The 25,430-nt window shown below is 36.4% G+C and overlaps 1 protein-coding gene across 2 annotated transcripts in view; it reads right to left on the bottom strand.

Annotated features, from left to right (window-relative positions):
* FER (FER tyrosine kinase) overlaps positions 1-24,863 on the bottom strand; it is a 451,604-nt gene extending 426,741 nt beyond the window's left edge. For both annotated transcript variants that reach the window (XM_090276547.1, XM_090276548.1), the window contains exon 1: positions 24,690-24,863. The gene's annotated coding sequence lies outside the window, so the exon portion shown is untranslated. The remainder of the gene's footprint in view (positions 1-24,689) is intronic.
* Positions 24,864-25,430: the final 567 nt, after the last annotated feature.

The following is a 25,430-nucleotide window of genomic DNA, read 5'->3' as shown; positions in this document are numbered from 1 at the left end:
ACACAGCTTCTGTGTTTAGTTCTGGCTCATCTATATCAAAGTCAATTTCTTGTTAATTCAGTTGAGATTCTCTAAGTTATACAGAAAAACGAGAAGAGGTTTCTCTGTCTAACCTCAATGATATCATCTAAAAAGATGGTTAAAATGTGGGTTTTCCAAATAGAGAACAAATTACAATTTTCCCCAACTGAAAACTGTCCAGTTTTGTGATCTAGCAAACAAGTAGAAGAGGGGGAAAGGCGGTGGAAAACTGCACTTTTTCAAAGTTTCCAAAGTAGCAACGAGGATACTAAATGGTCCTTAACATAAAAAAAGTCAATGTAAAGTAATTGATTTATTCACTTAGAGTATGATTAATAACAGTTTTTTTTTTTCACTTTGTATGTAGTAACTTTTGAGTATTTTGCTTTGATACAACTGCATCTTTATGGGGCACAAAAATTTGTAATGAACATTTTTCTATTATTTACCTACAGCTCAACTAAGTCTCAGTGAATATATATACATATATACATATATATATATATATACACTCAGGTGAAAGTTAACTTTTTAAAAAATACATCTGAGATTGTAGTTCATTATATTAAATACTTGGGATAAATATTGCTTCTGCTTCTAAATACATCTAGCTCTGGTCTAAGCTGTGACAATATTTTTTCCCATTATCAGACAGTTAAAAGAAACTCAGAAGAATAAAACTGGAAACAGAATCTGGAAGGTATCTGATCATCACTCCAGCCCACCCAAAGGGCTTACTTACATACAACAATAGTCTAGATCAGGGTGAGTATAAAATAACTTAATATATGGTACCACTCTTTAAGGTATTAAAAATAAAAAAAATTTTAAACAACTCCATAATAAATTAAGGCCATATCTAATTGTTGAATTAGTAGAGCTTATAAATACTTTAAGAATTAAGAGAATAATATCCTACAGGAAATTTCATCATAGATGTCAAATGGCATTTATAAGACAATTCATTTCAGTAGTGTTTGAAATAACAATAGAAAGAGAAGGGAAAGAAAGGGAAGGGGAGGAAAGGGAAAGGAAGAGAATGGAAGGGAAAGGAGGAAAAGAAAGAGAGGGAGGGCAGGAGGAAGAAAGGAAGAAAGAAAAGCAAACCTAGAACTACTCACCAAAAGAAACTAAGTACAATAAATTACAATCGAGGCTACTGTATTTCATTATAACTGAATAATTCTAGGGAGTGGCATTCAAATCAAAGTCTATGTGAATTTGTTCAGTATCCAATCTTCACAACCATATGCAGGAGTCCTGATCATGACATATTCATTCTGAAAAATATCATTCAGCCCTAATAAAAATGATGATTCATTTTGTGTATTAATCTGGAACTACCATTAAGAACTACTGATTGAAAAAGTAAGATACAGAACTTGGTATTGTGTAAAAAGAGGACAGAATATTAAATATTCACTTTGCTTGTAAGTGCATAACAGTATTTCTTGAAGAACCCATAGTGGCTGAGGCACAGGAGTGGGGGGGAGATTTTTCACATTGTACATTGGGATTTTGTTATACGTAAATGTACAAATATTACCTATTTAAAATTTAATTAATTAAAAAATGTTTGAAGCCCTCGCCAGTACGCTCATGCGGTTGGTCATTGTCCTGCAAAGCAAAAGGTTGCAAGGTTGCACATTCAATTCCCAGTCAGGGCACGTGCCTGGGTTGTGCATTTGGTCCCCAGTCAGGATGTGTGCAAGAGGCAACTGATTAATGTTTCTCTCCCTCCCTTCCCCTCTCTCTAGAATCAAAAAGAAAAAAAGATTAATGAATTTTTGAAGAGAAAAAGAAAAAATTAATTAAAGCTTCACTAGCCCAGAAAAGATCCCTGGAAATGTCAAGATATGAGCTAGGGCTGAAATTACAACCTTGATTTAGATTATAAAAAGTCAAAAGGGAAATGTATTTCAGGAATAAGAGCATTATGAGACAAAAAAGTGGATATGAAGTGAAGGAAGAGATGTCTCCAAAATCAAACTATATGTGACAAGCAGTTGTAAATGACATGCCCATTTTTCTCCTGCTACTCCACTGCTAAGGAAATTAATAAGGCTCAAACTCCTTGAATTAACTGGTTTTGAAAGCAACATAACAAAGTCACAAATGTAATTCTTAAAATGACTGTTTTGCTAGGGAAGTTACACAAGTATGTTCAGTTTGTGAAATTTCATCAAGCTGAGAAAGCACCTGTGACTTTCTCTATGTATGTTATAGCTCAATAAAGAGAGACATAGATTTTAATCTAGAAGCTACATAAAGAATTCCTTGAAGAGAGAGAGGAAAAAAAAAAAAAAAAGAAACATAAGAAGGCAAATTAAATCCTGGCTGGTGTGAGCACTAGCATGTGAACCATAACGTTGCAGGTTCGATTCCCAGTCAGGGAGCATGCCTGGGTTTTGGGCCTGGTCCCCAGTTGGGAGTATGCAAGAGGCAACCAACCATGTATCTCTGACACATTGGTGTTTCTCTCCCTCTTTTTCTCCCTCCCTTCTCCTCTCCCTAAAAAATAAATATAATATTTTTAAATTATAAAAAGGCAAATTAATAAGTTATTAGAGCAATATAACTTGAGAAATGAGATTCTATAATTGACAATGCCAGTGAGAATTAAGATGAAAGAGCACTGACTTGGTGAATGAATTTAGGGAACAAAAAAGAAGACAATCCAAGGACAATTTCAAAGTTTTCATTACAAAATTATGACAATATCAACAAATATGGCATGAGAATATGGTCAACTTTAAAAATTACATTCATGTTAGCAGGAAATAAAATATGAAAGCCAAGCATCCAAACTTGAGAGTCAATTGCTTAACCAGAGATGAATCTCTAACCAGAGATGAAACCATCAGGCTGAATGCTGACAGAAAAGCAGAGTCAAAGACAATACCCACGAGCATCTGTCATTTGAGGAATGAGAGGAAAAGAGTCCAAAGGCTACAGATTAAGTAAACAAACGAATAAGAGAGATTTGGCAGAGTTACAGATGCCAGGACAGAAAAAAAGTAAAAGATAGTAGTTCTATCAAATGTCTGATGGAGATGTAAAAATTGCAAAAAAGGCATTTTTCCAGTTTTTATAATATATGCTTTTATGTGTGTGTACAGAATATATTTTGTTTCTAAATATATTTTGATGCACAAGGTAAAGCTGGTATAATTAGTGAAACATACCTCAAAAGCTCATACTAATAACTAGTATAAAGAACAAAAAGTTATTTTTAATAAAAACTAAAAATTCAAACATATCAACAAATAAAGGAGTACAACTATATGCACCGCAAGTTTGACAGCATGGTATCAAAGGAAAAAAAGAGAAAAAATTCTATACTCAAGGAGGCATGGCAATGTGACCTCAACTTCAAGAAGTATTCTAAGTAAAAAGAGCCAACAGAATCCTCAGACTTCACTTTGGACATACCAATATGAAAAGAGCAGGTAGAGAGTGACTAAGCCAGTCTAGGAAAAATCAAGAAAATACCTAAGAGACAGGCCTCTGTTCCAGGACACAATGTTAGAAAATGCAGGAAGGGCAGCCTTGGCTTGCCATTTTCCAGGGTTCTATGAAGAATTGGTGTATGAAGTTAAACCCAGGAGTACAGATGTTTAATGGAACCTCATAAAAGAGAGTAAATCTCAGTGTCCCTAACAAAGCCAAACTCACCCCCTACCTCTTTACCTCCATGCTCCCATGACAAAGAAACCAAAAGTAGAAATAAAACCCAGCTGCTGGTCCATATGAGATGCCCTAGACCATTTTCCCAACTGCACTCCATAAAACACAACTACAAACACTGGAACTAGTGCAAGAGACAACTAAAGAACCGTGGAAGGTGGAAAGAAGGCAAACTCCTTTGGCCCTAGGACTGGAAGAACAGCACAGAGGCAGTGTCTTTTGGTCACCTTCCCTCTAACCCTCACCCCATGACTTTTCCCAACTTCTAGCCTAGTAACAAAAGGCAGCCCATATAGGGTAACTCCTCCCAGGATCCCACAGGTGTCCATCTGACAACACTGGGCGAGCCAGATACACCAACAAGGGAGACTAGTTATGAGTCCCACACAAAATGAACAGTCAGGGGAAGCACTCTCCTTCCCTGCTAGTCCTGAGAGTCCCTTTTCTGCCACAGGAAATTGAACCAGGGAGGAAGAACCAGCTAGAGTCCCAGCTATAGCAAGAAATCAGGTCATGAAGCCTCTTTGTCCCCACAGATCCAAGGATCTTGTTCCCTACCCAGAGGCATCAGAGCAGGAAAGCAGAAATAACAAGAGGCACCTAACTTAAATAAGAGCAACAGTCCAAGAAGCTCCTTGTTCTCCATGACCCTGAGACTCTTCTGCCCACAGACATCAGGGCAGCTAGGTGGCACAATAATGAAATCTATCTCACCCCTTCCCTACTAATAGACATCCAGTAGTTCAGCTTAAGAAAAGCATCTATTTGCTCAAGTAGCACTAGCAGGAACCAGTGGAAGCCCTAAATGGTACCAGATAAATAAAGCAAACCAAAATAACAATAAAAAGGACTCTGAAAATTAAACTGTTCTTAAAAGCACAACCCACAAAAATAGGCTAAGACCTGCAAGCTTAACCTAAACAAACTGCCTATGAAAATAAAATGTTGAAATAGGTCCAAGAGCCTTCTAATATAATAAGTAAAATATCTAGGATTCGACTGAAAATCACCTGTCATATCAAGAACCAGAAAAAAAATCAAAACTTAAAGGAGAAAAGACAACCAACTAATGTCAACACTAAGATGAACCAGATTTTGGAATCATCTGAAGAGGATTTAAATCAACCATCATAAAAATGCTTTATTAAACAACTAAAAATTATGTTAAAACAAATATAAAAATAGAAAATCTAAGCAAAGAAATAGCAGCTATAAAAATAACCAGATGAAAATTATGGAACTAAAAAATGCAATAACAGGAATTAAAAACTCACAAGATGGGTTCAGTAGTAGTGTGGAGATGAGAGAGGATACAGTCAGTGACTATAAGGACAGAGCAAAACAATTCGACAAATCCAAAACAACAGAGAGCAAACAGACTCGGGGGAAAAAAAGAAGAAGAAACAACAAAACAAAGACTTGCAGATTTGCTGGACAATAATGAAAGATGCAACATTTGTATAATCTGAGTTCCAGAAGAAGACAGAGTTGGGCTGAAAGAGTATTCAAAGAAATGTATCCATCTTGGTAAATAAGATACTATATAGATACAAAAATAAAGACTGTGAAATTGGTAGAGCATAGGCAACAGATCGACGGAACAGAAATAGACGCACACAAATATGCTCAACTGCTTTTGATAAATAAAGGTCTAAAGCCAATTCAATGGAGGAAAAGTAGTCTTTTTAAGAAGTGGTACAAAAACAATTGGGTAGCTATGGTCCCTTGCCCTCTGCCCCAGAGAGAATGTTGATCTAATACCTTAAACAAATATTAACCCTGGATTTAAATGCAAACATAAAACTGGAAAACTTCTAGGAAAAAAAGCCAGGGGTAAGGGGGGAAAGAGGGGGTAATCTTCAGGATCCAAAAGCTAGGCAGAGTTCTTAGACTTGATACAAACACAATCCATAAAAGAAAAAAAAAAAGATAAATTGGGCCTCATCAAAAGTAAAAACATTTTCCCTGTGGAAGCCCAAGTGGAGAGTATAAAAAGACAAGCTACAGACTGGGAGAAAATATTTGCAAAGCACTAGTATCTAGAATACAGGAAAAAAAAAAAAAACTCTCAAAATTCAAGTTAAAAACAACAATCTAACTAGAAAATAACCAAAAGATATGAACAGACGTTTCACAGAAACGGGTATAAAAATGGCAAAGAAGCACATGAAAAATGTTCAACACCATTGGCCATAAGATTAAACCACAATGAGGTATCACTACACACCTATTTTAACCTATCAGAATGGTTAAAGTATAACACAATGACAACCACATGCTTTTGAGAATGTGAAAAAATTGGATTACTCATTTGTTGCTGGTCAGAAGACAAAATGGTACAGTGACTCTGGTTTCTTATAAAACTAAATATTCAACTGCTATATGACACAGCAATTGTACTCTTGGATATTCATGCTAGAGAGATGAAAACATATGCTCACACAAAAACTTGCACACAAATGTTCATAGCAACTTTATTTGTAATAGCCAAAAACTGGATTTAGCCCTGAGATCCCTCAACAAGTGAACACATACCATGTTATACTATCTACACTAAAAAGGAAAAAACTAGAAGTACTGGCAACAACTTGGGTCAATCTCCAGGAATCCTGCTAAATGAGAGAAGCCAATTCCAGAATGTTACTATCACATGCTTCCATTTATACAATATTCTTGAAACGACAAAATTTTGGAAAAAGTATAGATTACAGGTTGTCATGGTTTAGGGCCTGAGTGTGGTTACAAAAGGGGAAAACAAGGGATTACAGGAGTGTTTGAAGTGTTCAGTACTTAGATGGTAGTTAGTGGCGGATACATTAACCTAGACATATAATAATATTTTATAGAAGTTAATATACACACAATAAATGACTATAATAAAAAGTAGAGAAATATGAGTAAGATTAGTGAATTTGTATCAATGTTAATACATTGATATGATATAATACTATACTATACTATACTATACTATAGTTCTGCAAAATGTTACCATTGGGGGAAATTGGAAAATGTGTAGAAGAGGTTATTATGTCATACAGTTGCATTTTAATCTACAATTAAATCAATAGAAATTTCAATTAAAACAAAAGTAAGGTTCAGACCTCAAACTATAGCTCAAAGAAAGAATAATAATGTGGAGAGGATGTCACAAATTCAGCAATATTCTTCTAGAAGTAATAGGATAGAGCTGCCTATGTTAACCATGAGGAAGATGAAAAGAAACTGGAATGGAATTATATACTGTCATAATATAGGCCAAAAATTACAAGAGAGACAAAAGACAGGAGGCCAAGATGGAAGAGGATGGTAGGTGAAAAGGGTAGATTATATCAGAATGATTTGTAAAGTAAGTTCCAATTGGGCAGGGAATTACCCTGTTCTGTTCTCCACCATATCTCCACTGCTTGAAATAGTGCCTTGCATATAGTAGACAAAAAAATTCATTACATGAATTAACTGGGTGAGGCTGCATAGCACTGTGCATGGATTCTCCCATGCCCTCATGGTCCCCACTTTGCACTCATCAATCTTCAGGACACTTAGCAACACCAGGTATTAATTTTATTATTACTTTTAATACTAGGTATTAACCTTACAACTCTAACATACAGGTTAATCAAAGCTGGCCCCAGAGAACTTTCCACCCTCAGCCATAGTACCACAACTTAGTACTTATGATTCCTTAAATGCCTCATCCTCATATCTCTGCACCTTTGCAGATGTTGTTCCATCATCCCAAATGTTTTTCCTCCATTGTCTGCCTGGAGAATTCTCAACAACTAAACACTGGAGTTCTATTCTCTGTGAAGCCTTCTCTGGCCATCCCCACAACCAGAAACACAACCACCCCAGGCCGACTTAAGTGTTCCCTTTCCTCAGATCTCAGGGATCAAGTACATATTGGTAATTACTACAACACTTCTCACAGTGCATTCAAACTGTTCAGACATGTTTCTCTCACTGCGCTGTGAGCCCATGGAAGTCAGAACACCATGGAGTTTTCATCTTTCTGTCACTGCGGGTCACTTACTGCCCACAACACGGCAGGAGTTCAATTTATTATAGATAATGGCCAGAGCAAACCCATTTTTTAAAAATTTGTAAATGAGATTTTAATATAAAAATTCCTATACTTTAGAGTATATATAGCAAGTGCAAATCAGGCAGAAACAGAGTATTATACAAAAGTGTATACATGTTATTATAAAGATGTCTATTTTTAAATAGCATCACTAAAAGAGTGAAAGTAGTAAAAATCCTAATAAACTGTTGACTATTTAAATTTATTTAAATCCACCCCATTTAATGATATTCAGTTTGGTGTTTCCCATCAAGTGAGTTATGTTGAGTTTTCAATTCACCATAAATAATTTTTAAAAACTTTAAAAGGACCATAAAAATTGCTATAGTCTCAAAAATTAAATTCATTTTATACAAAGTAGATCTACAAATATATTCTTCTGAAACAAAAACTAAAGTTAATAAATAGCAAAATATAAAACACATAACTAGTTTCCTTGGCCGGGTAATGTAATTTCCATGGTATTTCTTATAAGTTATAAGGATATATGCATTGTTTCTTAAAAATACCTACTGTTTTCAGCTTTTGGCTCAACAACCAGCAACTTTTATATTCTCCATTTACATAGATGGAAATATTGCTTTTATATATCATAAATAAAGTTTCATATATATTGAATATATTGACAAAGATACTACTAAAGGTATGCTAACTTAGAAAAATCAGCAAATAAGTGAATAAAAACTATGTAATAGAAACAGCAAATCTTTCATTCTTCCCCCACCAGATATTCTCATGAGAAGCAGGAAATTCAATAGAGCTTGAATTTTTTTTCTTGTTACTGTTATTTCTTTAAGAGTTTAAATTTATAATCCTTGACTAATAGACCTATCAAAATCACTTCGTGGATCAAATTACTTTACAGGATATGTTTATTCACTAATAAAACATTACAAAATCATTAGCCAGTTAAAGTACAAAAATAATTATCTAATGGTATTTCTTACCTCTTATAAGCTTTTACACTGACAGAGGTCAGAAACAGTGACTATTTAAACAAAATATCAAGCTGCCTGCAGCAAGACAGAAAGTCACAAAAAGCCTCAGAGCAGGCAAGTAATAACCACAGTTACAAACCAAAAATCTGACCACATATGAATACAAAGTGAGGTGCTGTGTCAGAAGCAAACAGGCAGGAATGAACAGTCACCAAAGTTAAACTCTGCAGACAACATTATTCATTACCAGCTAATATATGCTGACATTGGCCACCTTACAGAAACAGTATTTAAAACTCCTATGCTTTCTTTATTTGAAAAGGTTGCTCCTAACTTAACTTAAAAATAAATTAAATACAACTAAAACAGCAGTGGATTGGGCAGCCTATTGAAAGAGCATTATGGATGATAATGTCCCACTGAAAGAGAACACAATACAAACTGTGCAAGTCCATAAACAAATGAACAGCATGCTTGCTTTTATATTAACTTTTTTCATTTCAAAAGTGTATTTGAGAGTACTGACATTTAAAACATTTAGCAGATTAACAGAAATTTTTTCCTCTGTTTTAAAGTATTAATATAAATCAATAGGTATTTATTGAGTAACCATGGGAAAGATAATGTTAGGGATACAAAGATTAATAAAATCTTGATTATTGCCTTCAAATAATTTACAGTGTATGAAGAATAAACAGACAAGTTCACAGGTAGCAATGATACAATTCATTCAGCAACATGTATTGAGCATCTATTTGCTAGGCATATCTCTCAGTGCCAACAATACCAAGACACATAAGATTACCGTCCCTAGTCTCAGGAAGCTCACAACCTTTTAGGGGTGACAAACCTGGAAACAAATGTCATATAATTCAACAGGTTCACACATACAAATTGGTTATAGATTCAGTGGGGAACCAGAGGAAGTATGAATAACATTTCTAATGGCCATCAGGGAGGGGTTTACAGAAATAGAAGCATAAGGTACAAAGTGTTAGAGACACAGAAAAAGGAAAGAGAATAGCTGAGTAGAAGACTCAAAAAACCTTTATTAAGAAGAGAACTTCATTTTGCAATATACGTTGTATCAAATCATCACATTGTACACCTTAAATTCACATAATATTATATGCCAATTATATCTCACTAAAACTGGGAAAAATATTAATTAAAAAAGAGAACATCTCCACAGGTCTTGAGGGGTACTTGCAAAAAGAGCACACATATATGTGTGTCTGTTGGCAAGCCTGTATGTAGGAGGTGGCTTTGGAAATACTCTTGGGTTGAAATCCTAATTCTATCATTTAATATCTATGTAACAACACATTTTAATTAACCTCCTGGAAGCTCCATTTTCTTATCTTCAAAATGGGGATAGTGATATCTACTTTGCAGTTTAGACTAGATCAAGTATTTAACATATCAGACTTTGGAGAGACTTATTAAAAAGTAGTCATTTCTGTAAGGAACAAGGAAGCTGGTGACTCTCAAATCAGTAGGAAATAATTAACAGCTAAGACCAATTCTGTAATTGAATCACGAATCAGGGGGTCAGTCTCTGAGTCAAGAGTAAAACAAAGGGAGTTAGAGACAGACCTATTACCTATTACGTCACACCTATTACGTATTACCCTTAGACAATCGCGCTAGATTATAACTCCGGAGTATTCAATTAATGAAGAAATGGGGAGGGACTACTTTGCACTAGGGATAAAACCAGTTGGCTCCTGCCACTTCGGCATCCATGCCCCTGGCTGGCTGTGCACCCGACTGCAGACTTGTGAATAAACACCTCGCTTTGCTGCTGAAGTCCTGTGTCTGGTGTTTTACTGTGAGCATTTCTCACATTACTAATAAAGCATGAGAGAGAACACACCCACACAAGAGAGACCATTGAAGAGCATGTGATGGAGCAATGTTTCTTTCTAAGTAGAAATTTAAACATGACCAAGACTATACAGGTAGAAAATGGGGAACATGTTTGTGAAACATTGCTAATTTGAAGGAAAACAAGAACAATAGGTTTAAAAAATTAAGTATGATCACAATGCATATAACCTTGTAAACCATAAATTCTAGAAATGTAACTTATCTAGATAACTCTTGCCTTTTGATCTTCCTATGTGATCTAATTAAGGTCAAACAATTTTTTTTCCTTCAAAAAGAGTTAACAGTGTGGTGAGAAGTAAAAATGGTTACAAATTCAATATGTGTACTTTCAAATAGGTTCATTAAAATTATATTTTTTAACCCAACTCTTATGTTCATCCATGGGGATTTTAACTTCTAATATTTATCCTCTCCAAATACCCATGTGATCCAATTCCATTTCAACTACCCCTGCTACTACACATTGCCTAAACCTAAAATTGTTCCATCTTTGCTGTATTAAATTCTAATATTCTAGTTTTAGGTCATAACCTACTACATTCATCTCTCTGGAGTCTTATCTACTTCTATACCTACTCTTTGACCCCAAAGAAATCTCCAGCTTCCCCCTGATCAAACCATTTTCCCTAAAATATATCAGCTCTCCCTATATTCTCTCTTTTAAGGTGAGCATGCCACTTATCATCTAGGACTAGGCTACTTTTAAGAGTGAAAAGAGAGTTTTCATTACGCCAGAAAAACAATCGGAAGCTGAGACTTCCGCAGGCAAACTGGGGCATATAGCTCCCCTACTTTGGTCACTACACATATTGATTCAACTGACTTCTCCTGACTTCCTATCTTTCTACACTTGTACTAACAGCCTCCAATGTTATTTCAATCTTTCTTGACTCCCTTGGCAATGTTTTTAAATATACTTTTCTTTTTAAACCTTGCCATAAGATACACTTATTTTTTTATTGTTGTTCTATTACAGTTGTCCCAATTTTCCCCCATTGCTCTCTGCTGCCCCCCACCCCAACTCCCACAGTCAATCTTCACCTGTTGTCCATGTCCATGGGTCATTTATGAGTTCCTTGAATAGACCCTTCCCCATATTTCCTCCTTTTCCTCTCCTCACTCTCATCTGGTCACTGTCAGTCTGTTCCTTGTTTCCATACCTCTGGTTCTATTTTGCTCCATTGTTTTGTTCATTAGGTTCCTGTATTAGGTGAGATAATATGGTATTTGTCTTTCGCCGCCTGGCTTATTTCAATAAGCATAATACTCTCCAGTTTCATCCATGTTGTCACAAAAGGTAGGAGTTCCTTCATTCTTTCCGCTGCATAGTATTCCATTGTGTAAATGTATCACAGTTTTTTGATCCACTCATCTACAGATGGGCACTCAGGCTGTTTCCAGCACTTGGCTATTGTGAATAGCGCCGCTGTGAACATTAAGGCGCGCTGGTCCTTCTGAATTGGATTTTCAGGATTCTTCAGGAATAATCCTAGCAATGGAATTGCTGAATCAAAAGGCAGTTCCATTTTTAGTTTTCTGAGGAAATTCCATGCTGTTTTCCATAGTGGCTGCACCAGTCTGCATTCCTACCAACAGTGCACTAGGGTTCCCTTTTCTCCACATCCACACCAGCACTTATTGTTTGATTTGTTGATGATGGCTGTTCTGACAGGTGTGAGGTGGTATCTCACTGTGGTTTTATTTTTTTCTCTCTGATAGCTAGTGATGTTGAGCATTCTTTCATATGCCTATGGGTCCTCTGTATGTCCCCCTTGGAGAAGTGTCTGTTCAGGTCCTTTGCCCATTTTTAAATTGTATTGTCTGTTTTGGTATTGAGTCGTATGAGTTCTTTATATACTTTGGAGATCAAACTCTTGTCCAGGGTATCATTTCCAAATATGTTTTCCCTTATGGTTGGATCCCTTTTCATCTTATGATGTTTTCTTTAGCCATGCAGAAGCTTTTTAGTTTGATGTAGTCCCATTTGTTTATTCTTTTCATTATTTCCCTTGCCATAGAGGATATACTGGCAAAGATATTGCTGCATGAGATATCTGAAATTTTACTGCCTCTGTTTTCCTCTAGGATTTCTATGGTGTCACAGCTTCCATTTAAGTCTTTGATCCATCTTGAGTTTATTCTGGTGTGTGGTGTGAGTTGGTGGTCTAGTCTGATTTTTTGCATGCACCATTCCAGTTCTCCCAGCACCATTTGTTGAACAGGCTGTTTTTACTCCATTTTATGCTCATGCCCCCTTTGTCAAATATTAATAGACCATAGAGACATGAGTTTACTTCTCAGCACTCTGTTCTGTTCCATTAATTTTTGTGTCTGTTCTTATGCCAATACCAGATTCTCTTGATTACCATGGCCTTGTAATATACTTTGATATCAGGTATTGTGATCCCTCCTACTTTGTTCTTCTTTCTCAAGATTCCTGAGGCTATATGGGGTCTTTTTGGTTCCATATAAATTTTTGAAATATTTGTTCTAAATTGGTGAAACATGTCATTGATAATTTAATAGGGATTGCGTTGAATCTATAGGTTGCTTTGGGTAGTATGGACATTTTATTGATGTCAATTCTTCCAATCTATGAACATGGTATATGCTCCCAAAAAGAAATAAAAGGTATCCAAATAATAAATAAAAATGTAAAACTGTCACTATTGGCAAATGACATGACACTATAGAAAACCCTAAAGACTGCACCAAAAGAAAATGTTAGACTAATATATGAGTTCAGTAAAGTTTCAGGAAACAAAATCAATCTACAGAAAGCTGTGGCATTTCTATTCACTAACAACAAACTACCAGAAAGAAAAATTCAGAAAACAATCTCACTTACAATAGCATCAAAAAAGAATAAAATACCTAGGCTAGGAATTAATTTAACCAAGAAGGTAAAAGATCTGTACACTGAAAACAATAAAACATTGATAAATAAAAGTAAGAAGACATAAATAATAGACCCAGCTGGTGTGACTCAGTTGGATAGGCATTGTCCATAAAATCAAAAGGTCGCCAGTTTGATCCCTGGTCATGCAGGTTCAGTCCCCATTTGGGGCATATATAGAAGGCAGCTAATCGATGTTTCTCTCTCACATCAATATTTCCCTCCTCTTTCTCCAACCCTTCCTCTTTAAAATAAAAAATAAAAATAAAATTTTAAATAAACTGTTTTAAAAAGACACAAATAGAATATTTCATTCTGAAATATTGGAAGAATTAATATTGTTAAAATGGATATACTACCCAGAGTAATCTACAGATTCAATGCAATCCCTATCAAAATTCCAATGGCATTTTTCACAGAAACAGACCAAACAATTCAAAAAGTTGTATGGAATCACAAAAGATTTCAAGTAGTCAAAGCAATCTTGAGAAAGAAAAACCAAGCTGGAGGTATCACACTCCCTGATTTCAAACTACAAAGCTATAGTAATCAAAACAGTATGATACTGGCATCAAATCAGAATAGAGAGCACATAAATAAATTTGCACATATATGGACAATTAATTTACAACAAAGTAGCCAAGATCATACAATGGAGAAAGAAGAGTCTCTTCAATAAATGATGGTAAGAATACTGAAGGTCCACATGCAAAAATGTGAAACTAGACCACTATCTTACACTATAAACAAAGATTAAATCAAAATATATTGAAGATTTTAATAAAAATTGAAATTATGAAAATTCCTAGAAGAAACATAAGCAGTACACTCTTAGCAAAAAAATTATTTTTTGAAACAGAAGCAAAAATAAATGAATCTTCATCAAACTAAAAAGCTTCCACACAGTGAAGGAAACCATCAACATAATAAAAAAGCAACAAACAGAATGGGAGAAGATGTTTACAAATTAGATTGGGGTTAATATCCAAAATATATAAAGAACTCACACAACTCAACAAAAATACAAACAACCTAATAAAAACTGAACAGAGAATCTGAATAGACACTTTTCCAAACATGGCATATAGATGGGCAACAGGCACGTGATAAGATGTTCAACATCACTGATTAACCAGGTAATGCAAATCAAGACCACAATGATATATTATCTCATACCTGTTAGAATAACCATTATAAAAAAGACAAGAAGTAACAACTGTTGGGAAGGATGTGAAGAAAAAAAATCCTTATACTGTTGGTGAGAATACAGATCAGTGTGGCCACTATGAAAAACAGTATGGAGGTTCCTCAAAAATTAAGAGTATAACTACCATGTCACTACTCCACTTCTGCATGTCTATCCAAATAATACACACACTAATTCAAAAAAAATATACATATTCAGCAACACATTAAAAATATTATATACCACAATCAACTGGGATTCATCTCAGGTATGCAAGGATGGTATAATATTCACAAACCCATAAAAGTAATACATGACATAAACAAAAGACAAAAATCGCATGATCATATCAACAGATGCTGAAAAGGCATTTGATAAAATACAACACCCACTTATAATACAAACACTCAGCAAAGTAGGAAAAGAGGGAGCATACCTCAACATATGGTAATAAAGGCCATATATGAGAAACCTGCCACCATCATCATACTCAATGGGCAAAAACTGAAAGTTTTCCCCCTAAGATCAGGGAGAGGACAAGTATGTCCACTTTCTCCACTTCTATTCAACATAGTTTTGGAAGTGCTAGCCACAGCGATCAATCAAGAAAAAGAAATCAAAGAAATCCTAATTAGAAAAGAGGAAGTAAAACTGTCATTTTAGATGACAGTGTACATAGAAAACGCTAGAGACTCCATTAAAAATCTACTTGACCTAGTAAGTGAATTTGGCAAAATAAAAGGGTACAAAGTCAATATTCAGAAATCGAAGGCATTTCTGTACACCAACAATAACATACTGGAGATAGAAGCGAGAAAAAAATCCCACTTACTATAGCAACAAGAAAAATGAAGTACTTATTTAAGTACTCCTTAACCAAGAAGTAAAAGACCTGTACCCGGAAAACTACAAAACACTGAAGAAAGAAATTAAGGAAAATACAAATAAATGAAAGCATATACCATATACACGGAAGGGAAGATTCAACACCATTAAAATTTCCTTACTATCCAAAACAATTTATAGATTCAACACAATTCCTATTAAAATACCAATGACATATTTCACAGACCTAGAGCAAATACTTCAAAAATTCATATGGAACCAAAAAAGACCATAAATAGCCTCAATCTTGAGAAAGAAGAACAAAGTAGGAGGAATCACAATACCTGATATCAAACTATATTATAAGTCCACTGTAGTCAAAACAATCTGGTACTGGCATAAGAACAGACACACAGATCAATGGAACAGAACAGAGAACCCAGAAATAAACTCAAGTCTCTATGGTCAATTAATATTTGACAAAGTGGGCAGGAGCATAAAATGGAGTAAAAAAAGCCTCAATAAATTGTGTTGGCAGATCAGCACAAGTACGTGCAAAAATATGAACTAGACCACCAACTTACACCATACACTAAAGTAAACTCAAGATGGATAAAAGACCTACATATAAGTCACAACACCATAAAACTTCTAGAGGAAAACAGGCAGTAAAATTTCTGATATTCCACACAGCAATATTTTTGCTGATATATCTCTTAGGGCAAGGGAAATGAGGGAAAGAATAAACAAATGGGACTATATCAAACTAAAAAGCTTCTGCTCAGCAAGAGAAAACATCAGCAAGATGAAAAGGGAACCAACCATATGGGAAAACATATTTGAAAATGATACCCTGGACAAGAGTTTGATCTCCAAAGTATATAAAGAACTCATATGACTCAATACCAAAACAGACAATACAATTTAAAAATGGGCAAAGGACCTGAACAGACACTTCTCCAAGGGGGACATACAGAGGACCCATAGGCATATGAAAGAATGCTCAACATCACTAGCTATCAGAGAGAAACAAATAAAACCACAGTGAGATACCACCTCACACCTGTCAGAATGGCCATCATCAGCAAATCAAACAACAAGTGCTGGTGAGGATGTGGAGAAAAGGGAACCCTAGTGCACTGTTGGTAGGAATGCAGACTGGTGCAGCCACTATGGAAAACAGCATGGAATTTCCTCAGAAAACTAAAAATGGAACTGCCTTTTGATTCAGCAATTCCATTGCTAGGATTATTCCTGAAGAATCCTGAAAATCCAATTCAGAAGGACCAGCGCCTTAATGTTCACAGCGGCGCTATTCACAATAGCCAAGTGCTGGAAACAGCCTGAGTGCCCATCTGTAGATGAGTGGATCAAAAAACTGGTACATTTACACAATGGAGTACTATGTAGCAGAAAGAAAGAAGGCACTCCTACCTTTTGTGACAACATGGATGAAACTGGAGAGTATTATGCTTATTGAAATAAGCCAGGCGGCGAAAGACAAATACCATATTATCTCACCTAATACAGGAACCTAATGAACAAAACAATGGAGCAAAATAGAATCAGAGGTATGGAAACAAGGAACAGACTGGCAGTGACCAGATGGGAGTGGGGAGGGGGAGAAGGGAGAAAGGAGGGCAAGGGTCTATTCATGGAATTAGTATAAATGACCCATGGACATGGACAACAAGGTAGGGAATGACTGGTGGGGGGGTCATAACAGAGGAAAGAAATGGGAAAAATGGAACAACTGTAAGAGAAAAACAATTTTTTAAAAAGATATATGTAAAAAACAACATATGTGTTCACTGCAGCACTATTTAGAATAGCCAGGATATGTGTGTGTGTGTCTCTGTGTGTGCATATGTGTATGTGTGTGATGGAATATTACTCTCATTAAAAAATAATGAAATCTATCAACAATATGGATCTACCTTGAGGGTGTTATATTCAATGAAATTAGTAGGAAGAAGACAGACAAGTATTAAATGATTTCACTTATATGTGGAATCTCAAAAACAAAAACAAAACAGACTCACAAAACCAAACAAAAACAAACTCATAAACACAGAGAACAGAATGGCGGTTACCTCAGAGGGTGGGGGGTGGGGGAGAGCAAAGTGGGTGAAAGGCATCAAGTCAATGGTGATAGATATAACTAGACTTAACAATGGTGAACACTATGTAATGAAATACACATCATCTTGCATCCCAATTTTACCACAATAAAAATATGTTGAAATGATTCTTTTAAAGGTTAGAATAAACCTCCAGCAACCTGAGAGAACTAGAAAGAAAAAGCAAATTGCCAATAAATTTTGGATGAATAATATTCCAAGAAACCATGCCATTTCCATAAGAGATATTAAGTATATACAAACTATATCTCTTAAAAAAAATAGACATCATGAAAAACAAAAAGAAAAATTAACTGTTCAAGATTTAAAAAGAATTAAGAAACATAAGAATCAAATGGAATACACAGAACCTAATTGACTACTATATCCAAAAACCTCAAAACAAACTTTTAGGAGCAATAAGAAGGTCTGAATAAGGACCATTACACTAAACATATTATTAAACTAATGTTAATTTTCTTATATGTGATAGTGATATCATGATCTGTTTAATATAGTTTCAAAAGGCTTTATAAAAATTTGACTATAGCCGAGGCTGGTGTGGCTCAGTGCACTGAGCGCAGGCTTGCAAACCAAAGTGTCGCTGGGTGGATTCCCAGTCAGGGCACACGCCGGAGTTGTGAGCCAGGTCCCCCGTTGGGGGCATGTGAGAGGCAACCACACGTTGATGTTTCTCTCCCTCTCTTTCTCCCTTTGTTCCTCTCTCTCTCAAAGTAAATAAATAAAATCTTTTAAAAATAAATAATTAAAAAAAATAAAAATATGACTATATATAAAATATACATAAATATATTTCTTTCCAAAGTGAGAAAATGCGGGGAGATGTTAACAGAGCCTGAAGAGAGATGAAAGTTAATATTGGTATTTATTGTCCTATAATTTCAATTTTCTACAGCACTGAACATTTTCAAAGTTAAATATTGAAGAGGTAGGAAGATAGAAAACATGAGAGGAGGCCAGCTTTAAACTGAAGTTTAAAGAGTAAATGCCACAGTAATCTCAGCAAACCTGAAAACCAGCTGCATGATATTGGGCAGGTCACAGAACCTTCCTAGATCTCAGCTGAAAGAGAAGGAAGGAATGATCTCTAAGGCACCTTCCACCTATAAACCCCATTAATCTACTATGTCTTATCAGCTCTGAAAAGAAGATAACCATATGCAAAGTGGAAAACCCCATCAAACAGTTCTAGGGATAAAATAAATAAAACAAAATATTCAAAACAACCAGCCAAATGCATGTCACGTAGAACACAAACTCCTCTCGTTTGAGAAAACATCTTTAAAATTCTTCATTGAAAAAAAAAGAGATAAGTGCTAATTAACTTGAAAGAATAAGTAGCACAGAATTGTAGAGTTATTTTAATATCTATTCCATTTCTGTTTAAACCTAAAATAACAATTCTAAAAGACTGAATATAAACATGCTCTGATAAAGCTACAAATATAAAAATAAATGAACCTTCCAAAAGTTTAGAAAAGCTGAACACTTTCAAGTGAATTTAGTATGATGTACATTTAATAGTAGGATGCTCCAAAATCTGAAAAATAAAATTATATATCAAAACTTTGAACAACACTCTGGGAAGATTTCAGACTGGCTTAAAATCTTAAAAGACTTGAGACACAGCTTGCCTCCTCACACAACCACATCAAAGATACAACTAAACTACAGAACAACCATCCTTAGAACCATCAGAAATCAAGTTGAATGGAAGTCTGATAACTACAGAATTTTAAAAACGACATCCATTCAGACTGGTAGGAGAAGTAAAGACACAGAGTAGGCTGGACCACATCCACAACTGATGGATAAAAATTAGGGGTAATATCTAGGGAGTGAGGAGTCCTAGCCCCACACCAGACCCCCAGTACAGGGTTCCAGTGCCAAAAAGATAAGTGCCCATAATTTCTCCCTACAAAAACCAACAGGGATCAAGTCCATGGAAGAAACTTCTGGAGAGTCCCAAGTAATTCCTCTTAAAGAATCCACACATGCACTCATCTACTCAGACTCACTCCTGAGCTCCAGCACCAGGGTAGCAGCTTAAAAGGCACCAGTGGCATATAGGAAGGAACTGAAGTGTCCGGCATCAAGGCGAGAGCTGGGGACAGCTTTCTCCCACACAGAAAGGTAGGCTGAGGCCATTGTCCCTTTTTTGAACCCTCCCCTCACAGAGCCACAGAGCCAGTAGGCACGTACCATAACCCAGACTCCATCAACCTGGCTAACACTCTTGTCCCACCCTAGAGAACCCCTGAAACTCCCTCTCACCCAACTTACCAGCCTATCCAAGTTATTTTCCATATGAATGGCTGGTGTTGGCTCATGCTTCACAACTTCCTAAATCTTCTCAAACAAGCAACAGCTGGCCTCAGTGAGCCCCAGGCCCAGCACTAGCAGCAGCCAACCTAGATTCACAGCCTGGCTTCGCTTGGGAATCTCCAAGCCCAGCACAAGTAGCAGTCATTTCAGATTGCTTTATACCTCAGGAAGGGTGGCCCTGGGCAGAACACAGGTGGGGGCTGACCTTGGCCTGCACCAGCCAGGAAACCACAGAACACATGCATCTAATGAACAGATACAGAGCAGCACCACTCTATCTCTGGACAGCTGATCCTCCAGGGAAGGCAAAGTTGGCAGTCAGTGGTCACAGCCAGTACTTGCAGCTGACTGGCCTGGCTAAATCCCTCCCATTGATCTGCCAAGAGCAATTAAGACTCACCTACAGAAGGGGGTACTCAGCCCACACAAAGGGCATACCTCAAGTACCCGGCTTGGGTAATAAGGAAGGCTGTGCCACTGAACCCCACAGGACACCTACTACATTAGTTCATGCTACCAAGACAGGGAGTCATAGCAGCTCTACCTAATACATAGAAAAAAATACAGGAAGCTGCAAAATGAGAAAACAAAGAAAAATGACCCAAATGAAAGAACAAATCAAAACTCCTGAAAAAGAGCTAAACAAAATAGAGATAAACAGTCTAGCAGATACAGAGTTCAAAACACTGGTTATAAGGTTACTCAAGAACTTAATGAGGACTTCAACAACATAAAAAACAATACAGTCAGAAATGAAGGAACACTAATTGAAATAGAGAACAATTTACAGGGAAACAGTAGAGTGGATGAAGCTGAGAATTGAATCAATGATTTGGAACATAAGAAAGCAAAAAACAACCAATCAGAATAACAAGAAGAAAAATGAGGATAGTGTAAGCAGCCCCTGGGACAACTTCAAGCATTCCAACATTCGTATCATAGGAATGCTAGAAGGAGAAAAGAAAAAGCAAGAAAATGGAAATCTATTTCAAAAAATAATGCTCTTTAACTTCCCTAATTTGGGGAGGAAAATAAACATGCAAGTCTAGGAAGCACAGTCCCAAACAAGATAGATGCAAAGAGGCCCACTCCAAGACATATCATGATTAAAATGCCAACGGTTAAACATAAAGTGAGAGTCTTAAAAGCAGCAAGAGAAAAGCAGATAGCTACCTACAAAGAAGTTCCCAAAAACCACAAATCTTGGAGTTCCTTGAGTATGTTCCCCCTTTCCACATCTAAACTATCCACAAATCCTACAAATTCTGACACAAAAAAAGTGCATCTCAAATCCACCCATCCCTCTCTTGTTGCTAGCACCCTATCAGGCCAGCACTATGCTCAGCCCAGCTCCTAATACTGCCTGCTTTCTCTTTCACCCCCAAACAATCCATTCTTTACACAGAAGCTAATATTGTTTAGAATAAAATAGAAACTTGTCAAACCCTTCAAAGCACTGTATAGGTCTATAACCTCTTTCCACTCATCTCTGCCTCACCAAGTCACCCTTACCGGGGCTTCTTCTGTTCCTCAAACTCACCACACTCTTTCCTCCTTCAAAGTCACTGTACCCACTACTCCTTCCTTTTCTTTCATTTTCTCCCAGCTTTATTGAAATACTATTGACACATAACAGATGCAAGTTTAGGTGCACAAAATGATGATTCAACACATATATACATTGCAAAATGATTACCAGAATAAGGTTACAATTGTGTATGTGTGGTGATAACATTTAAGATCTTTTCTATTAACAACTTTCAAGTGTAAAGTACAGTAGTACTGTTGTTAATTATAGTCACCAGGCTGTGCATTATATCCCCAGATCTTATGTATTTTATAGCTGGTAGTCTGTATCATTTGATCAGCTCCTACCCATTTGCCCAATTTTCCAGCCCCTGGAAACAAGCATTCTATTTCCTATTTCTATGAATTTGGCATTTTAAGATTCCACATATAAGTGAAAACATACAGTATTTGTCTTTCTCTTGTTTAATTTATTTCACATCACTATTCCTTTTAATGCTTTCCCCACCAAAAACAACACACACACACACACACACACACACACACACACACACTGCCCTCTCTTGAAATACCTCCTTCATAAGACTCATCTTAAATACTAACTCTTAGAAAACCCTTTTGTAACCACCCTAACATAGCTTCTTATCATCAAATTATTTGCTTTTTTGCTTTCCTTCACAAAATTTATCACAATTTATAATTATTATGTCAATTTAATTTTAAACCTGCACTCCCTTTACAATAAGCTATAAGAACAGGATATCCAGTTTATTCATCATTATACTCACAAAAGTAGCAACTGTCTTATACTTAATAGAAGCCTATCAATATACATCAAGTAAATAAATGAAATAGTAAATGAATATATGACTATATTATAAAATGGGACTAATATAATTAATAGAAACACATAAACCAGAAAAAAGAGTAAGTGTTTAAGAAGAAAACTAAGATAATTGAGTTTAGTGCCAGGGAGTTGAAAATAAAGGACTGGTCTACCTAAGATGCAGAGGTAAACAAACACAGGAGACTGTCAAGATGAGGAGACAACTACTGGCCAAGATGAAGGTCTAGACTGACATTCTCCATCTCCCTCCACAACTAAGAAGGAATATAACTAACATAAAACCAAAAATAACCAGAAGTTCCAGAAAATAAAGCTACATGGAAGTCCAACATATGAAGTTATAAAGAAGTGGTGCTCATCCAGATGGGTAGGAGGAGCAAAGCCAGGGCGGAGAGGTCAAGCTATGCTGGCGGTGGCAGCTGCAGTGACGGCAGCGGGATGGCGGTAAGCACAAACACCCATATTTAGGGGTGGAGAGAAGCACCTGGGGAGCACCCCAGGCTGCAGACCAAACCAGTCAGCTCGCAATTCAAACACCGGGAAAGGCAGACCCCCAATGGCCTCAGACTGTGAGAGCCAGAGGGTGTGTGGATGGAGGAGGAGGCTCCCAGTCTCTCAGTGGAGAGTGAACAGCAGAAATCCATCTTGGACCCCTGCCCCCACGCAATATACCACAGTGTGGTGAGAAGGATTGCCTGGTTGTAATGAGTGCACGGGGCTCTGCCCCATATAGCGTAGGAGGTGTGACAGCCTTGCCCAGGAAGCAAAGGTAAACACAAAACTGTCAGGATGGCACAGATCATGATAGAGATCCCAGTGACACAGCTGACCAGACAGCAAATATCTAATCTAACGGCTCAGCAGATAGGAAATCTTTCTGAGGCTCAGTTCAGAACTTTGGTTATATGAATGCTTACAGACCTGACAACAGATCTTAACAAGATGGAGAAGGAATGAAGGTTAGCCCTGTTGAAATGAATGAAAACACATACGAAACTATTGGTGAGGGAAAGAAAACCAGGGATCAAATCAATAAATCGGAACATAGAAAAGAAACAAACAGTCAACCAGTGCAGAAAGAGGAAACAAAAAGTGAGGAAAATGAGGAGAAGCTCAGAAACCTATGGGACAGCTATAAGTGGGCCAACATCCAAATCATAGGGTTGCCAGAAAGTGAAGAAGAACTAGAAATAGAAAACTTACGTGAAAAAATAATGAAGCAGAACTTCCCTAACTTGGGGGAGGAAATAGACTAACAGGTCCAGGAAGCACAGAGAGTTCCAAAACAACTGGACCCAGGGAGAACCACACCAAGACACATTATAATCAAAATGTCAAAAATTAAGGATAAAGAGAGAATCTTAAAAGCAGCAAGAGAGAAGAAGAGAATTATGTACAAAGGGGTTCTCAAAAGAAACTCTGCAGGCAAGAAGAGACTAGCAAGAAATATTCAAAGTAATGAAAAGCAAAAACCTACAACCACTATTACTCTATCCAGCGAAGCTGTCATTCAGAATAGAAAGGCAGAGAAAGTGCTTCCAGGACAAAGTAAAACTGAAGGAGTTCATCAGATCCAAACCACTGTTATATGAAATGTTAAAGGGACTTGTTTAGGAGGAAGAGTATCAAACTATGAAGATTAAAATGAAAACTGTATCACAACAACTAACAACAGAAGCTAGGGAACTGAAACAAAGGCAAACTAAGTAGGCAATGAGAGTGGGAAAATAATTATAGGTATGGGGAACACTTTGCGGGGAGGTCAGCAGGGAGGGTGAAGGGGGGTAAAGGACGGAGATGTTACAGGAATTAAGAAGTATAGTAGGAGGGAGTGGAGTAGATAGGAAGATATTGAGAAGAACTATATGCACAACCAATGAGCATGGACTAAGTAGGGGGACAACTGGAGGGAAGGGGGTCACTGGGTGGAGGGGAACAAAGGGAAAAGAAATTGGGACAACTGTAACAGCATAATCAATAAAGCATATTTAAAAGAGAAAGAAAAAAGAATATAAAGGACTGGTGGGCACACAGTCTGGGAAAGACATATAGATTGAGATTCTGCTGATTACAAGTGTTAATTGAAAAAAAAATTAATCATAAATGACAGAGAATTCACTAAGATAAATAACAAGCAAAAGATAAATAACACAAAATAAAATAATTGCAGCCTGCCTAGCTAGGAGAATAACATAAACAGTACAATATCAGGACAAGCCAAAACTTTCAAAGGAAAAAATAATTATTTTAATAATTATTTAGTTATATAAAAAAATACTTTATTTCTATTTTAGTAATTTACTAAGAAGAATAATGTAATCATACCTTACTACTATTCATTGCTGGTCATATCTTAACTAAAGTAGCAGGTCCATGTTGAAGAATTACACATCAGGGATGACGAAGACACTTGATAAAACTTTCACTGAAGTCTCATAGGAATGATCATAAGTTTAGCCAGAAAACATGAGCTGCAAGAAGAAATTCAAGGAGTCAGAACTGTACACTACAAAAAAAAAAAAAAAAAAAAAAGGTAAAAATGTACACATGGAATATAGCAGGCTACTACTGAAGTTAACTGCGGCAGTTTCTCCTGTTCACCACATTAAGAATAAGAATGCTAGTCTTACTTAACTTTATCGCCTGCTTACTCTCTCCCATTTCTTTCCACAAGTTTCCCAATGAGTAATGTACCTTACTTTCTCTTCTAACCTATTACCTGAGTTTTGAATAGGTAATCAATGTTTTTCTCCATTTTCACAGCATAAAACTAATTTCGAGTTTGAAGCACATCAGAAGAGGCAACTACATCTGTTAAAATATTAGTACAGCCTAAAGAAGTAATTAACTATGTGAAAAAATTTTGGAAGGATTCTCCTTGTCAAACACATACTTTATCTAACAGTATGCCAAAGCTTGCCCCTTGCATCGGCTATTCTCTCAACCCTTGAAACTAGAATTTCTAAGATGTTTCTTGGTCACTGGCTCTCCTATCACTGATGTCAATACAAGTATATGCAGTTTCCAGCCCTCTCCCAGTTTCTCATTTTTTGCCTCACACCCCTC

The sequence above is a fragment of the Furipterus horrens genome, unplaced genomic scaffold (assembly GCF_987537825.1).
Source record: "Furipterus horrens unplaced genomic scaffold, mFurHor1.1.pri manual_scaffold_5, whole genome shotgun sequence".
Lineage (NCBI taxonomy): Eukaryota > Metazoa > Chordata > Mammalia > Chiroptera > Furipteridae > Furipterus > Furipterus horrens.
This window is presented reverse-complemented; position numbering and strand designations above follow the sequence as displayed.